An 18,894-nucleotide genomic window follows, 5' to 3' on the forward strand; every position below is an offset into this window, starting at 1 on the left:
CGGATTAAGTCTGCGAGATCACTTACGGGTGGTTGGGGTCCCGCTGCTTGGAGTTGGCGCAGCTCGTCCCGCACGACGCTTCTTATGAACTCAGCGAGGGCATGCCTCTCGCTGTCAGCCCCGATAAAGCATGCAGCAGGGGTCACGTCGTGGCGTTCATACTGTGACGATCTATACTGGAGAGTACGCTCTATTGTGGTTGCCTCAATTATGAACTCTGCCACAGTCGTCGGTGGATTGCGCACGAGTCCGGCGAAGAGCTGCTCTTTTACCCCACGCATTAAATGCCGCACCTTCTTTTCCTCGGACATTGCAGGGTCAGCACGCTTGAAGAGTCGAAGCATGTCCTCGACAAACATCGAAATTTTCTCGTTGGGTCGTTGGTTCTGAGACGAGATAGCCTGCTCCGCTCTCTCTTTCCTTTCAGTGCTGCGGTACGCATCACGAAACTGTTGGCTGAACTCATGCCACGTCGCAAAGGAACCCTCGTGATTCTCGTACCACGTTTTGGCAGAGTCTTCTAATGCAAAGTAAACTCTCCGCAGCTTGCGAGCTTCATCCCATTCGTTGATGTTGGCAACTCGATTGAAGTGGTCAAGCCAGTCGTCAACATCTTCATAAATGTCTCCATGAAATGAGCGTGGTGTTTGCGGCGCATGAAAAACATGCGGGAGAAGAGAATAGGCATCGTTGGTTTGACTCGCCTGGTTGTTAGTTGAAGTTGCCATCTCGTCTTGAGAGAGGGGACCGTACTCGGGAGATAGTCCTCGCAGGCGACGACTGCTTCGTGCCGTGGGAGCTGTAGCTGTCTCCAAGTAGCTCGGTGTGTCGGCTGAAAATCTGCAGCCGAGGCGCATTTACCCAGCACCTCCACCAGTGCCGCGAACGTAATAACAGACAGCGACGAAACGACGTCTTGCTTGCCCTCAGACCAGGACGCAAAAACCCTCTTTCTCCACTTCCAAGGGATTCCACCTACAGTTGATGGCTCATACCCATTACCTGTGACAATATGCTGTGACAAAACAAATAAAAAAGCCAAGAAAGGAGACTTGAGAGTGTCACTAAAGAGCGCACCAGCAGTTACTCTCCGAAGACAAAGAAAGAAAAACACGAAAAATTAAGCGTAGGGCGAATGTAAATTGAACGGTGCAATGGTACGGTCTAAATACGTCTGTCAAACTACAGCAAAAAATGCAACAAAATAACGGAAACAGGAAAATTTCCTACAGACACAGGAACACAGTTCATGTTCAACTTTATTCATCAATGACGTCAGGGTTATAGAACAGAGTGAATTAATGCTATATAGCGATCCCCAAAGTGCTTAAACTGTCAGGGGAGCTCCTAAACATGCTCTGCATCTGAAAAAAGTGAGATATACATCAGTCTGGGGTTACCATAATTTCAATAATAATTTGAAGTGGTAAGTAACAGTACAAATAATCAAGCAGTAAATAACGCAAAAAAAGGGAAACGCTTCTGTAATGATCAAGTAATGTCAAGTAACAATGGGGTGCAATGGAGCATTATATTTCACATAATTCAGTTTTATTAAACTTAGGAAAATCGTTTGCTAGGTTGCAAAAACTTGCCCAAAATATGTTGTACCTGGGTTTGCGACACATGTTTTGTTAGTAATGATGTAATAGTACTTTTCTTTTTCTTTCTTTCTATGCCATGTATTACTCTCGCCCTCCTTATCGCTCCCCCCACCCTCCCTTGTTCCTTTTTCCGAACCCTTGCTATATTATGTTTACATGGATGCGCTACGCCGTAAACTTTTACCCTCAGACGTTTTCTCTTCCCCGTCCTCACGCCAACTTCCCTTCCCCGCCCTCTGGTTATGCTGTACTTTACACGGCTATGCTGTCCATGGTTTCGCCTGAGTGTCGCCAAGCGACGACATGATGACCACATAAGATAACAGCGTACGAGAGAGAGAGATAATGACATGAAAACACTGGGAGGTTAATCTGGTAAAATTAAGCGTCTTGCTACCCTAGTTAGCGGTGGCTTTGTATTGGTTCTACAGAAGACGGACAGAGATGGATAAAGACAAGCGAAACAAAATACACGTACACACACATGGGCACCCACGCAGTACGTCCAGATCAAAGTCGTTCTGAGAAGCCACTTGAACGCAGGAAGCGCAGTAGCACTTGCACAGCCTTCTTTTCGGACGTTAGATCTGGTTCGTGGCGCGTACGACAGCGTATGAAATCAAACGACAGCGCAGGCCCCTTAAGCTCTTCGCTATTGAAAAAGAAGTACAGGAGCATATAAGAGAACACCATGCTCTCGACTGCGTATATAAAGACGCACTGCCACCGGGAGTTTTGGGAGCAGCATATGAAGGATTGGCTGTGGTGCACTGCTGCGGTAAAGCAGAACACTGCGACGCGATGTAGTCGATTGCCTTATGGGAATGTCGGGTAGCGTACAATAAACTCTGCCACTCCTACGCGTCGTTGTAGAAATAAATGACTGCATCCTATAACATAAATAGAGAGTTTTTGGCAATATGAAGAGTGATCAACACTATATTCCGATTGATGTAAGGAACACTGCAAGCGAGACTGTTCGAAATAACTATCCTAGATTGACAGATTCGTATGAAGCGGTGTCTCAGCTGACGAGAAGAACAACTCAAAAACGCAGTGACCAACGGCACAAGAAAAAAAGTTAAACGGATTACAAGACTGTGGAATCAATGCAAACATTTTGTGGGCACCAAGTCATACTGTGGAGGAAACGAAGCCACTCATGCGGTCACTGCGCAAGCTGGCAGGCTTGGCTATTCATTCATTAGCCCCCTCCCCAGTTCATCGGCAAACCAGGCGGACCTTCTCAATCCCTTTCTGAAGTGTCGTGTGAAGGCTTTTCTTGGAGAGCTTTTATGAATTGTATTGGCTTAAAATTGAAAACCGATGGTAAACGAAGGCTCTTACGAGTTACACCAGCACCTCTGTTGAGAGACGAATGCGCACTTACTCGCCAGCAAGAGATGATTCTCAACAAGATTATAGCCAATGCCGCATATACACCACATGCATTCAACAAATGGTTTAGAGCCAGACAAGCAATTGGAAACACTTCTCCTCGATGCCCACATTGTCAAAAAATACGCCGAACAGATGTACACCACCTCATTTAGGTTTCCTCTGCTTTCTCGCGAGGACGAACACACATCCAACATCGACGTGTACTTTTCATTACGAAACCAAATTAATAAGCGTTTTATGGCTTTATATTTTGAGTAGGCACACCTTATTAGAGAGGCTACAGAAATTCGCACTGGCACATCGTGAAGCATACGGGTTTCTAGCATTTCGCCTCCATCGCGCGCGCGCGCGCGCGCGCGCGCGCGCGTGTGTGTGTGTGTGTGTGTGTGTGTGTGTGTGTGTGTGTGTGTGTGTGTGTGTGTGTGTGTGTGTGTGTGTGTGTGTGTGTGTGTGTGTGTGTGTGTGTGTGTGTGTGTGTGTGTGTGTGTGTGTGTGTGTGTGTGTGTGTGTGTGTGTGTGTGTGTGTGTGTGTGTGTGTGTGTGTGTGTGTGTGTGTGTGTGTGTGTGTGTGTGTGTGTGTGTATCCTCGCATGTGTTGAAGGTACAAGTTTGATATCAGGCACCAGTTATTAAACCATGTCTCTTCGTGGTGCTAAACATTTGCCTGGCCCTTTTAAAACTTGCTTCGTCATTAGTACGAACATGAAAGCAGCTGCAATCTCATCGCTTTTCTTAAAACGTCGACGACAGAACTGCGCAAGTTTTTAGGCGCAGGAAACTCATAAGAAAAGTTAATTGAAGAAGAGGTTTTCTCTTTTCTTACACATTTCAACGTGCGTGGCCATTACTTTTTTCCGCTGCTTTGAGCCAGGCACACGCTTCACAAATTAGCGAGAAACTAATTTTCTTTCAGCCTGTCCTTGCACATATCTTGCACACCCATTTTCAGAACTGCGCAACAAAAATTATGCTACAATTTTGGTCAAGCTTAAAATGAGATACTTTATATATTATTCTTAAAAAGTAAAAAAAAAGTGTAGAACACAAGCGTGAGCTGCTCCGTAAATTTTTCACATCATGTCCTCGTGAATGAAATGTCCCACGTAACTTTAGCCAGATTTTAAAAATGTGCTGGAATGCGTAATTATGACACGACCAAATGCAAGATACTCACCGTTGCCTGGAGTTAGACTTTTTTGTGTTCACATATATTGTTTAATTAGATATGTTTAATTAACTAATTTTTCAAGAAACGAAAAAAGATAAAAAATTCTAATGAGAAAGTTAAAGATCGGTTTGCAAAACGTCCGATTAGACATTTTAACCTTTATATCTGTTAGGTATTAGTGTTTTTCTGCTAATTGCAAATGCCCGCGTAATACAAAAATTACCACGTGACAAACCCACTCCCGCGTCAGTGCGCACGATGATTCTGGTGCTCGCTAACGTTCCGCGTACGAACGACACGCTTCCTTCACACCGGTTCATGACAGCAATAAGCAGTCACAGCGGTTATCGTTTTTGTGGATGATAGCAAAATGCGTTCATCTTAAAGCCACCACCATCGCTGCGGCCCTGTCGAGACAGCACCATGGGCCAAATGCTATGGTCGTTCGTACGCGGAACGTTAGAGACAACTAGAATCACTGGGCGCACTGGTGCACGAGTGGCTTTGTTACGTTGTATTTTCTGTGTTTTGCGGGCATTTGAAGCTATCGGAAAAACACTAATACCTAATAAAGTACAAAACTGTCTAATCAGACGTTTTGCCAACCGATCTACAACTTTCTCATTGAAGTTTTATATATATTTTTGTTTCTTGAAAAGTTAGTTATTAACGATATCTAATTAAACAATATTTGAGAATACGAAAAAATTGTTTCAATAACTCCAGGCAACGGTGAGCAACATACATTTGGTGGCGTCGTGGTTACGTGTTCCGGCATATTTTGAAACTGTGGCTAAAGTTACGTGGGACACCCTTTATATATCATGTAAAACGCCATCGATTTAGTTTGACTACGAAGGTATTCAGTAGCTGCTGCTTAACTTATGCGGTATGAAGTGCTTAAGGTTAACTTCATCGTGCTCGTATTGCATGAGCTGCTCTAAAAGTGTTGCATTTGTATTTGTGTCGGTATCAGTAATTACTAATAAGGTGTTGTTTATAGAAGACGCATTAACAAAAATATTAGGCAAACGACCAGTCCTCAGGAATGCTTTTTGTGCTCTCGTGCACAAAAAGTTATATCTCGTTGACATTTGCCCATTTGGCGTTCAATACCTGAGCCAGACGTTTGGCAGTGGTCGGCTTCCATTTGTCCTTGCCGAAAAATTTTCAACTACGATAATGGACTTATGTGCACAGTAATTGATTCAAAGATACGAAACGTTAATGCGCATTACCAATGATCAGAGGCAAGTTTTTTCTCTCTATTACTTTTGAGTGTAGTGTAAAAGCAGTTTACGACACTCATATTGTTCCGTACTTTCTGTATTTCTTTAGCAACACTTTCGTGTCAACAGCTGCAGTGGGCAAATAACAAACCTGATCAACTGATAAGACTACACTCTGCGATTTCTCGCCGCGATAAGGGATGTCGCTTTATTTCCTAACTCCGGAGATGAATAAATACTTTGCATCAACTCAGACATTCTCTTTATACAAAATATGTATAGTCGCTCAATACAGAATCATTGATAAAATAGGGAGGAAATAAAATAACAACCGATCAGCTTTCGGTGCAGGCACCAAAACAAGATTACGAGACTTGCAGGGAAGAGAAGGGAAGACCCCACGACATCCGGCTGTCACCTGGGAACATACGTGTGTATATTGCTCGTAAGCTGCAATTTAACAGCCAGCCGTTGCTCCGTTTAGCGAAGCTGTTACACATTGTCGCTTTCTTCATTATATATACTAGGCAAGGAAAAGAGAGAGAAAGCTGTTGGTGTTGCAAAATCTCAACCTGGTCGTTCCGACGACAAGATGGAAGGATGTGGAGAGAAAGATGAAGGGGGGCGGAAGACCGCGATCAAAGCAATTCTGCATCAAGATTGCGGTTGCAGTAAGGTACACAAGGTGAATCTAAATAAGGCACGAGCTGAACGGAAGGTGCTAGCCGGAAGAAATAAAAAAAAATGCAACACCACTTGTCAAAAGAACTTCATTCCCCATAAACCTGGCATTCTTGCGATGAAGATTTTGATTTGATTGTGGGAAGTTCGTTGAAGCATTATTACTAAATTTCTAGCACGAAATACTACAGCCAATTAGGTCAGCCGGGGTAAAAAAGGAGCGAGCTCTTAATTCCCACCATGCTCATTCTAATTCGCACCTCCTGAGGGACAACAGGTATTTTGGCGCACACATAATAAAGTTCTGTGTTGTTCAGTGAAATCAAGCGCAGATAATATGTTTAAATCCAGTACGGAGTGGGAGAAATAAAAGCGTAAAAGCTAAATTACACTCATTGATAAGGGAAGTGAGGCATCTTGTTAACCTTCAATGTCTTATGAGATGCACAATAATAGAATCCCCGGCAGTATTTTTGTGAGCAACCGCCTCCGTAATGCATTAAAACAAATACATTATCTCTTCTTTACTAGGGAAGAAGAAATAGCGTTCTTCGAATGGCACTTCCTTGAATCATTATTGCGTTTAATAAAATACTACTATAATTACTTGTTGTATAAGTAGTTGTAGCTTCAGTGGTAATGTTGGCAGTAGTGGAAGATTCCTAGAGATGAACGAGTAAGTGCGAGCGAGGAAAGTTATCTTATTCAAGAGAAGTGTTAGTCGTATTCGTTAGTGAGGATAGTGCTTCTCGATAGTGAAGTGGCAAGGCAAGGTTTTTCCTCTCCTTCTTAACAAGCGGGCTCAGGCGCTGGTTCTTTCTAAAACAATTTCTTAGCATTCTAGTGCTGGTTTTGGTGACCTTTTCATGCATTTTGTTTTGAGATTGGTCAATCAACGTGACTGACGCGGTGGCTGAGCAGTGTTTGCGCCATCCCGTAAAAGGAACAAGCAATCGAGAGCTGTGCGGAGTCTAATTAAGACAAAGAAGACGTAAACACTCTTGCTGCCGCTGCATTGATGGATTTCACTAAAGGCCAATGAAGGGGGAGAAGTAGAAGTTTAATACCTCCCGACATTTTTTTTAAATTTTGCTTGCGTATTTTTACACGCACTTATACAAACGCACGCAACAGCATGCATAAAGTGTAGTTAGACCCCCCCCCCCCCCCCCCGGAAATACCTCTGGCTACGCTCCGAAACACCACATTTACAAACATGGTCCACTAAAAGAAGAATTCATGAGCGTGCTCAATTCTGTGATAATCCTGACAGCTGCTGTCGGTGTGGCGTTCGCTAATATCAGTAGATTCTTAGGTTCTGGCTTACTAAACAGTCAGAAACAGCATACCTTTACGTACTTTATTATTTGGGGTATATAAAGCCCGCTCAAGAAAAAATATACGGGACTCTCTTGAAACCGCTGCTGAATGAAGGAGTACTGTCCATATATTCATCCACGCACAATCACAGTACGCCACCTGCTTGGGATACATGAACGTCATAACTGTATACCATAGCGTCAGAGAGATACAATGCTGAATTCCCATTCAATTCGCAAACTCGCATGTCACCAGCCCAATGAATCTTTTTTTCTTGTTTTCTAATTTTCTTGCATAGACCTTGAGATCACAACGACAGGCGGTGGTGAGTGTCTTAACGACCACGAAATCAACCCATAACGGCTATTGGTTGTAAAAGAGAAAGATAACGACAAGTATGACCACAACAACTCACAACACCGGCAAAGTACGAGTACTGCAGTCCGGTCGCGTGCAAGACTTTGAGCACAGATTTGCTATGTAAAGAAAAAAAAACACCTTCAATAGTGGCGGATTCTTTGTATCTGAAATATTGAGACAAAGAATTTCATTCATTATGAACACAGTGACCTGACGTATAGCCAATTCAAGGAAGGAAGAAAGGAACAGGAGAAAAAAGATAGGCAGCAACGACAAGCACTCTAAAAGGACCGGTATGCTACACTCCACTGAGGAAGGTGATCAGGTAGAGTCAATTATGAAGGAAGAGAGAGGAGAGCATGGACACGCAGTTATTATAACACCATCAGTCGCGGGAGCAAGTCTACTGACTCCAGAAAGTCGAGCACCACCTTCATCGCCTTTACTCGCGATAACCTCTCCGGATGACATTCTGTAATGGTCTCCTCCGTCGTCGATCTGCGATCTATTCGAGCTAGCGTGACTGCAAGAAATTTCCTTTGCAATTTGTAGCCAGCACACTCGCTGAGGATGTGCTGTAATGTCTCCCTGCTACCACAGTTGACACAAAAACGGTAACAAACGTCGAGTAGAGCTTATCGCGTAGTCGCTTTCGTCCAGCGTGTTGTTTGTTCTCAATCGATCATCGTCAAGAAAAAATTTGACCGAGCGAAAGGAAAAAATACCATTAGACTTTACACGTACTAGCGCTATCAGTGTCGTCTGACTTGATTAGTTTTTTTTTTTTTCGGCGCTATGAAGTTTCATTTGATGATGATTTACGAGCTTGCTCAAACGCTCACATTAATCGTTAAATGCATTCTGCTCACTTCTTTAACGATTGCTAATTTTCGTTGAAAATTTATTGATTTATTGTGTGCTTATACTTCTGACCTGTGCGCACGCATACGATAGTGTTTAGAGAATCCATCCTTCGACACGTATAAATGTTATACTGTTCTCTTCTTGCAGGTACTTATTTTGCTGTCGTGGACATCCATTGTGTAAAAAGCTCCTGCTGCAGGTAAGGACTGCAAGTTTGTATGCTCCTTGTTGCACGCACACTGGGCGGAATACATGCAGAGCATAGATTGAAGGGCTCGTTATTATCAGATTAAAGGGTATAAAGCGTAGAGCTAATCAAGCAAAGAAGAGCGTACGCGTAGTTCCTTGTGTTCACCTTAAAACACGTACATTGATTATAGATTTAAGAGGAAGTGAAAGTGAACAAAAAAAAAAGACAGTGCGTCACAGGCTGGATATGCATCCACAGCCTCCGTATAGCTTGCGTTACGTTATAGAAGCTTTGTGAAAAAAAAATGGGCAGATCCCTCATACCTGGGAATCCATGTTGTGCGAAGCATGTGGATGGAAGGTGACTGTGTTGTAACTTCTTTTTTTTTTTTGGAAGGGGGGAAGCAACACGTTATGAAGTGGCGCTAAAGGTATGTGAAAATGTACTCACAGGCATACGTTAAACCGCGTGTATATTTTATATAACCATTGGTTTACACTTTTGTAACTATATGCCCAACCGAAGTGGTACGCTTATATTAAGCGGTGGTGCTTGCGAGCATGTTAGCCCTAGACACAGCTACACAAATCAACTTCAGCCGATGGCGCCTAACTACAGTTGACGCTAACCTGACGTGAGGGCTGTATCATAGGAGTGCATATGTGACGTTTCAAAAATTTTATAGCCAGCACTGCAACCAAAATGGGCGGATAGCGAAACGGCGCGTCGTCTGCTACGATACTTCTGGTTCGAGGCCTATCCCTTCACTGCTTCAAGGTACTTGCTGCGCGCTATAATCAGGGTGGAAACACGTGCAATTCTGTGACTTTTTTGCTGCCGCTTGTTCAATGAATGAGTTCTTGAATTCTTTTTGGTGAATGAATATGTAATATTTCGCGCATTTTCGGGAACGAAGTGAGACGTGGACATGGGCAAAAACGAGGAACATTGAGAGATGGGTTTCGATCACAGCGTGCGGTTATGCTTTGAAACACGCATCAATCTTTTGCATAATCACATCGAATTACTGTTTTCGAGCGCGTACACTTGCCGAGATCACTTCAAAATGACTCAAACATATGTTCACATGCTGCCATGTGTCAATACACGTACGATGTCGACATATGTACGCTTACTTTGCGCGATCAACTATGCCGATATAGTATGTTTCTAAGGTATACTCTACATCGCTAACTGTCTGTCAAATTGATTGACACAGGTGAGTGTGTAAACAGCCCACAGAACAACACGGCCACTCAAATAAGGCTATCGTGCGACGTAAAACGATTGAAGTCGCTTTTGAAGCAATCGGTAGCGTGGTGTGGCGTCTTCGTAATGTCAGACATGCAAGCGTGTAGTGCCCATAGGTCATGTTATACTCCGACTCATGGCCTTAAAAACTATCTTCCACAAGTTTACGCTTAGCGCGAATAATTTCGCATGCATTGAAAAAAAATTGTTCGAGCATGTGAGGGACAACAACTCATTTAGAGAGATATATAGAGGCGTAAAAAAAGCTAGACAACTACGAGCTTGTTTCGATTATAGCCTTCGAAACACATTACTACGGTCATTCAATATATTGAGCCCGGAATGGCATCTTTGCAGCCAAAAAGTAAATAAAACATCTTGTGGGAATATGAACAACATGGAAGCAGGTGAACGTATATTTCGCGATGCCATGATGTGCAGGAAGCTTTGTATGGGACAAAACATGCGCGATATAACCTTCGCTGCAAAGCAGCACGCATGTGTCCAGAGGTGCAAGCCACTTCCATGAAAGACCGCTTGCACGATTATAACTATCCCGTAGGGATTGCATTTGTTATTCAATCATGCTGCATAGCCCTCCAAAGTATTACGCAGCAATTTATAAGAAAATGGCACCACGAGTGCAAGGTGGAAAACTAAAAAAACTCCGGCACAAATGCCCCCCCCCCCCCGACATCACAGCGCCTTGAAACGCAAATCGGTGCAGACGAGCGCCGTAGCCCACAATCCATTGCGAGAGCCACGATTTTGCTATCCACCTCTTGACGCTTCACGAACATTACCGTCTACTTAAAATGTAGTTACAAGACCTGGCGTGACTCTGTGGTAAAATGATTGATAGCCACGCAGAATGATAGCGTTCCATTCTTGCTGGGACTCTAAAAACATTTATTTTTTGCACTCATCGGGTGAACGCTGCCGATGTCAGCTTGCATATACTCTTGCATGTCAGCTTGCATATACCCAGGAACGTCAAAAACAGACGCGGGTAATTTTAACGCTCATAGATAGATAGATAGATAGATAGATAGATAGATAGATAGATAGATAGATAGATAGATAGATAGATAGATAGATAGATAGATAGATAGATAGATAGATAGATAGATAGATAGATAGATAGATAGATAGATAGATAGATAGATAGATAGATAGATAGATAGATAGATAGATAGATAGATAGATAGATAGATAGATAGATAGATAGATAGATAGATAGATAGATAGATAGATAGATAGATAGATAGATAGATAGATAGATAGATAGATAGATAGATAGATAGATAGATAGATAGATAGATAGATAGATAGATAGATAGATAGATAGATAGATAGATAGATAGATAGATAGATAGATAGATAGATAGATAGATAGATAGATAGATAGATAGATAGATAGATAGATAGATAGATAGATAGATAGATAGACGGACGGACGGACGGACGGACGAATGGATGGATGGATGGATAGTACGCAAAGAAATGCTTCGCAATGAATACAAATGTTGCTCCAACAAAATGCATCTACAGCCTCTTACATATTGCAAAGAGGGGGAGGCATACAGCGAAGTACAACGTACAAAGTTGACCTAATGAAAACAATAAATATAAAGACGACGAAGTACGAAGATGACTTAATAACGAAGCGCTCCACATGTGCGCTATTTTACTTTGAGGGACACAAATCGTTTAGCTGCTGTGTGGCGTAAACAAAGGGAAATCGTTTGCGATATGCGTATATAAAAACAGAGAAAGAGGCACGAGCATTTCGTTATAGATAGAACGTGAGGAGCAGTTGCGCGTCGCGTTACGCGTATAAATGGTTTCGGCCTGTGCTTCAGCGTAGCGTGCATGGGCTTAACAGACTTAGCGAAACAATCAGGCAATAACGAGTGAGCCCTCCATGAGTGACGCAAACAAAGCTACCGCATGACGTAACTAAAGAAGTCTGTTGACGCCGGCAGCCGTCTCGTACCGCGTGTGGCACATTCGTCTCGGGTTTCACTGCTGGGCAGCCAGCTTGGCACCGGAGCTTTGGCAGCCTTGCTTCGAAATGCCTGGTAATCAAAAACGATGTCTACGCCACAGTACCCGCCATGGTACTCTAATGATTATCGCATTCAAGGGCTGACGCAATGGTAGCGGAATCGAATTTCGGCTTCGGCGACCGCATTTTCTATGGACGCGAAAATGTTTGACGACCATGTATGCCCAGAATTAGGCGCGCGTAGAAGAATCCCAGATGCTCAAAATTTTCTGAGCCCTGCACTTCGGCGTCCCCGATGATTGGTTCTGGAACGTTAACTCCCAAGAAATATTATTTAGCCAACATCTGCCTGGAGGAGTGACACCTTCGGCAATAGATATGCCTATTGAAAATACGCTTGCCGTCAAACGCCTCTAACATCCCTGTTACACACCACCTGGCGGGCTACAAGAGACTGTGCAGCGGTAAGGTCTATACTTATATCAAACTCAGGCGGTCGTTATAGTATATGTGGTAGTGTGAACCAGTAACCATTGTTCAAATTGGTGTGTACGAACTTGCTTTATAAAACCGCGCTGAAGTAGAGATGAACAACAGCCGAAGAACGAAAGAACCTGAGCCCATGGCGAACGTCAAAAACACATAGTTGATTCCTCCGTCATAGGAATCGGTATAACATGAAAATAAAACGTTTTATTACAGATGAAGCCTACTGCTAAATCTATACATTGATATAAGAGATTATAAAACGTATGTTGGTGTTTCACAGCCAAAGCAACTATAACGCAAGTGCATCCGCAAGGACGCTTAATGATACATCTGTCTAAAATAAAGTTTGTTCTATCGCTCTCCACTCCGATGACAAACATCTATGAATAACGATTGTTGATGGTTATATGCGCCCTTGTGTTCATGGATGCCTGAAGTAGCTGTAGTATATGGTGAGAGCGGAACCAAAGAAAGTGGTTTGAGAGCCACAAGAGCGTGACTGATTGTACGCCAAACTTCGGCCAAGGTCACCTATTTGCGGCATGTTAGAGTTGTTAAAAGACACAGCCCGATGAGAGGGAAACGCAACGAGCGTTGTGTTTTTTCTGTTGGCCAGCCACGATTTTTCGAGAGTCGAGCGCAAGCGGAGAACATCGAGTTACCTCCAGACGAAGCAGGCGCGTTGCTCTCTCTATATATATATATGCGTTGTAGAGCTATTTTAAGAGCTTGCTGCTTATGGTTGAGCATTGTCCCTTTATCCCGCCGCCGTAACTATGCTAATGCTCACCGCTACCACTGGAGGCACAGTCTTGCTGTTGGTTGTAGGGAGCCTTCATGTGCATGCGTCTCCGTGTGCACATAAAGGCTCCCGACTCGGTTGGTTTGAATGCCCCGCCTTCGATGGCGCGCTGCCTTCAGGTGATTCTCGCTCGGCTCTCGGTGTGTCCTCTCTATTTTGTGGAGCAGGCGCGAGTGTCAAAATAAAAAAAACATGTAAAAAAATGAGAAAACACATAGCACAACAGAGGTAGAAAATTGTGACCAAGAAAGAGAGAAAACAACAGAAAGAAAAAGAAAGAAGATGAAAACAAAGAGAACGTAAACAAAAAACGAAAGAACAATAGAGAAAGACCTAGAAAGAGAGAGAAAGAGAAGTGAATAGACAAGAAAAAAAGATATGAAAAACAGAAAGCATGACAAAGAGATAGGATAAAAATAAAAAGACACGAAGAAAGACAAAGAAAGAAGCTTTCAAAGAGGTAAAGTAAGTCAGCAAAAAAAAACAGAAATAAAGATAGGAAGACACAAAAAAGAAAAAAATAACTACTGAGAAAGATATAGAGAAAAATAGAAACAGATACAAAAACAAGAAAGAGGCAACACAGACGAAGAGAAAACGAAGGAGGACAGAAAAAATAATTAGAAACAAGAAAGGGGACCCAGCTGCGCTCATTTATCAGGCTTGGCACCATTAGTGCTAAGCTACCATCATATTTTTTTTTATTTGACATTGTAATGCCTACCACGACAGCTTACCAGAACCCAATGGATGTTCAGCGATAAATTCAGGAACCTTACGAGAGTACGTGTCTACAAAGAAACTGTGGAAAGCCATACACAAACGATACAAGAACAATGCGTGCGAAAAGTGGTATGATAAGTCGTCGTTAAATGCTGTGGTCGTTAAATGCTGTGGTCTTTAAAAGCTGTGGTCGTTAATGCGGTCGTTGAAAGCTATGATTATTGACACCCTGCGATCAGCCCATATGACAACGGTCAGCATTGTAAGATAACTATGTGCTTATAGAAGGGAATTCGTCGAAGCCATTCTCGCACTCTCTCGAGATGCCCGAGAAAGGCATCTTCGGAGTTTCTCGAATTCTGCAAAAATATGAAACAATACTTCATGTACTACCCGTCGCTTTCTCGTGTCTCTAGAAATGACCCGCGTGCACCGGACTAAAACGCTAAACGGAACGATTTCTATGAATCCTGGATAGATCTTCAAAAGCTTAGTTCGTAGAGAATACGTACTTTTATCGACGAAGTGCCTGGTCACTTTTCTTTTTCCTCAAAAACTTTTGCACGTGCACTGATTCTGCAATTAACTAGAACATGACAAAGCACATCAGTATACAGAGTATATGGTAAAGTCTACTTGCCATAACGAACCTTTTCTGTTAATGGGTGTGCATAACTGTTGGTACCTATTCTTTTTGTGTTTATTGTGATCATTGAAGATATCGTAATCCACCCCCAACACCTCGAGTAGCAAATGAGATGATGAGGAAGGCTAATATATCCTGAGCAATAATTAAAATAAAAGAAAATATCATTCATCTAGAGAACAGTAAGACGTCGATGTGTGTGAAAGCAATCTGCTGCATAATACAGTATTCAGCTTTTAATTCTAACTGTTATTCTGCAATTCCTGGATGCATGATGAGCTCACGTCTTGTCATGCAGGTCATTCTAAAAAATCCTAGTCTAGTTGATCATATTTGTGGCTGTCCTTTTTCTATAAGCTTACAGATTCAAATGAAGAGCACTGCCCGCGCAAAAGACAAATTACTGTCCGACACGAAGTGAGATTCATGTGACATGAATTGTGGCTAATTAAAATGCTAAGCGACTAAGAAAACAGGTACCAAAAATAACCACACGAGAGATGGGGAGACCGCGATTATACCACGCCTAAAACTTCGTTTGCTTCGCTAGAACGGCAAGCGGATTTCTGTGCTGCCTAAAGCAAAAACTAAAACAAAAATATGGATTGCACAACGCACTAAGGCACTCCCTTTATGCTGTGCTTACCAACCCGGAATAAACTGAACCTGGCGGCTTCTCAAGTTGCTTTATGGTGTAAGCATCAACGAAATTTCTTAAGCAGTAAGTTTATTCGCAACTTGACTTCGTTCTTTGCCAATAAATTATGTGTTTTGTTGATTTCTTTCTACGAGAAAACTGAAAAGGGGAAGGGGGACGTCACGTTAGAACCCGCTGAAGGTAACCTTGCTATTGTGCTCACGATATGTTCTTGTCATTGTGGCACAAAAAAAAGACAAAAAGAACGGGTCAAGAAACGGCAGAGGGGTTGAAAAAACAGCGAGTTATCGGAGTACGTTGCGCAAAGCGTTTATCACGCTGCATTGGTGATGATAATGAGACGATATTGAGGGTTTAATGAGGATAAATGTCAGAAAAGTCTTGGTCGTAAACTATGGTGGCTTGATGAGCATCCAGACTGTGATGCAGAGCACGTTCTCGTTATCATGCGCAGCAGCAATCAAAAAAAGAAGAAAAATCTGAAACTGATATTATGTGAGACAAGCATACGGTAGATGTCATGGCACAGGTTCCTCTAACGCGTTCTAAGTTCCTTTTCCACGTCTTGATCAGAAGCTACCGACACTTATTTCTAATAAATGACGTGTTCCTAATAGAACAATTATTGTAGCCTAAGCGAGCGCCGGACAATAGGGAAGCTAAATTTGTTCCGGTTAATACGTTCATTAACGTATTAACCGGAACTGTTGCAGTTACGAAGCAACATTCAGGAAACTGCTCCCGAGAGACATGATCGGTATAAACATTTTAGTGAACTTTCTCGTTTTGTGGGGACATTTCAATGTCGTGAATACTTGTGTTCTGTCAACTTTTAAGTTGCGTCGTCTGATTTTTGTATGGAAGAACTTGAACTTTGTGCGCTATTTCGTCTTCACCGGTACTATGAGCACATGTTTTTCCTTATTCTATGTGACGACAAGGTTTGTACAGAAGCAGAGGCGTAGCCAGCGCCACGCATTGGTACCAACCTCTCCTCATATATATTTAATATAATAATAACAATTATTATTATTATTATTATTATTACCAGCGCCACGCATTGGTACCAACCTCTCCTCATATATATTTAATATAATAATAACAATTATTATTATTATTATTATTAAAATTATTATTATTATTATTATTATTATTGTTGTTGTTATTATTATTATTATTATTATTCATATTATTATTATTATTATTATTATTATTATTATTATTATTATTATTATTATTATTATTATTATTATTATTATTATTATTATTATTATTATTATTATTATTATTATTATTATTATTATTATTATTATTATTATTAGAAACATGCTCGAGCTGTCCAGTACTGCTTCCTACACTTATTCCATCACCCATGGACCGCGAACTTAGTGTATCGTAGCTTGTTTAAAGCAGAAGGACCGATACATAATTCTCGAATAGTGAGTAGGAATATGCGTGTGAGTTTACGAGTTATTTTTGTGTATGTGCGATCACTGAATATACCACAGCCTAATACGCAGATCTGGAGTGGCAAGCGAAGTTATCAACCGCGCTGGAGTGTTGGTGCATGGTACTGAATGTATATATATATATATATATATATATATATATATATCCATCTCTCACTCTCTCAAAAACTTATGTCTTCGAGTAATTCTTGCAGCTGAAGTATGCCTCTTGCGTGAGTGCTGAATGGATCAACGCCATCTGCCACTGTGCTCTCGGTGCGTTAACAAAGGAGGAAACATGGGCTGCTACGCTGTCACGACTAGCTCACGTACATGGCTTAATAGGCCGTATCGTAAGTCATCTCACGAGCTTACTAAGCAGTTGTTAGCGATTCCCTAGGATTAGAGCTGTATATTTTCACTCCTACAACAGGATGCAAAAAAAAGTCGTCGAAAGTCGTCAAACAAAAATTAAGTCGGTGTTTCGCTAGTGGTGTCAAACATGAAGGTAATAATGAGCTGGCAGCCATGTTTGTTTCTTTATATTTTCTTTTTCTTCTTCCGCCTCTTTTTGTTTTTCTTTTATACCTACTTTTCCACGTGTTCATTGTCTCTGCTTATTTCTTACTTATCTTATATACTTCATTCATTTTCTAGCTAGTTCTATCTCCCTGCTGTATTTCCCAACATTTTTTTTTCCTTTCTGTGCTACGCTTTACTTCCTCCCCTCCCTACTCCCCTCCTGCTTATTCTGATTTCCCTTTCCAAGTCAATTGGTATACTTTACTGTTCTCTGCAAGCCTATCTTGTACTCTGCTAGCCCGCCTTGATTTTCGGGTGGTTACGATGCTCGCCTGTGTGTAGAGCTTATGTGGGTCGGGATCCCACTTTAGCAATAATATTTATCCCCAAAAGTGGCTTTCCATTTATTAAAGACGATTATATTTCTTGGGGACCTCCAACGCAAAAATTTTGATCTGTCTGTTTGCCTGCCTATCTTTCTGTCTGCGTGTACATTTGTCTGTCCGCTCTTAACGATACCCCAAACGGCGAACCCCATTCGCAGCGCCCACCAATATTTCTCAAGATTCACCGTTCATACTTGTGCGATTGCCAATTAAAAAAATGGCCCCGTATCTGCATGTAACCTGCAAATGTCCTCGAAAGACGATAGTCTTGCGTGTGGTGACAGGGAACAAAACATTTATTTGATATCCTGCGCGAGAAAATCGGTGAATGGTATTCTGGAGGCGCTGCGTTAGAGTGCCTCGAGCGTGCAGCGGAGGCGAACGAGTGCATCAAGTCACGACACACGTGAGACATGAGCGTAATCTGGCAGTTTTCTTTGAAAACGAACCACGTGGCTCTGAGACGGGTGTGCGTGCCCGTCGCAGAGGCTATAAGGTGTAGAACGCAAGACGACGGGTAGGTGCCACCACCGTGTCGTCTTAGCAAAGCGTTGGAAACCCTCGCCTTTTCGTGGAAGCGTTGCATGGTCAGCGCAGCGTGATAAGCGCTACGGTCCTTAAAATTACTTATGTATGATTTTTCTTGTAAAATATGCACATGTAGGTTATAGACGTGTTGTTATGATGCCCCAGATATGCGCAATATTGCTTTTTATTTGACAATTCCACAAGTATGAACGCTTAATCTTGAGCAACATTGGTGGGCGCTGCGGACGGGGTCGGTCGTTTCGAGTACTCGGTGCCGTTAATAGTGCATGAACAGACAAATGTACGGACAGACAGACCAAAGTTTTTGCGTCGAAGGTCCCCAAGAAAGACTATCGTCTTTAAATGCAATTATTGCGCATATTTGAGGCACCATAACAACACCTCAGTGTTTTGTATGTGTGGCTTTGCAGTGAAAAAGGCAAGCACAAGTAATTCCAAGGACCGTAGCGTTTATCACGCTGCGCTGATAATGCAGCGCTTCCACGAAATGGCAATTGTTTCCAACGCTTTGATAAGATGACATGGTGGTAGAACATGGTGGCCCCTACCCGTGGCCTTGCGTTCTACACCTTATCGCCTCTGAGAAGGGCGCGCA

The 18,894-nt window shown here is 42.3% G+C and overlaps 1 protein-coding gene across 3 annotated transcripts in view; it reads left to right on the forward strand.

Annotated features, from left to right (window-relative positions):
* Positions 1 to 18,894, forward strand: part of LOC142806658 (calcitonin gene-related peptide type 1 receptor-like) — a 213,867-nt gene that overhangs the window by 58,864 nt on the left and 136,109 nt on the right. For 2 of the 3 annotated variants that reach the window (XM_075891284.1, XM_075891285.1), the window contains exon 2: positions 8,775 to 8,826. The exons of the other annotated variant lie outside the window; for it this stretch is intronic. The gene's annotated coding sequence lies outside the window, so the exon portion shown is untranslated. The remainder of the gene's footprint in view (positions 1 to 8,774; positions 8,827 to 18,894) is intronic. 3 annotated transcript variants of the gene reach the window in all.

Source organism: Rhipicephalus microplus, chromosome 1 (assembly GCF_043290135.1).
Source record: "Rhipicephalus microplus isolate Deutch F79 chromosome 1, USDA_Rmic, whole genome shotgun sequence".
NCBI lineage: Eukaryota > Metazoa > Arthropoda > Arachnida > Ixodida > Ixodidae > Rhipicephalus > Rhipicephalus microplus.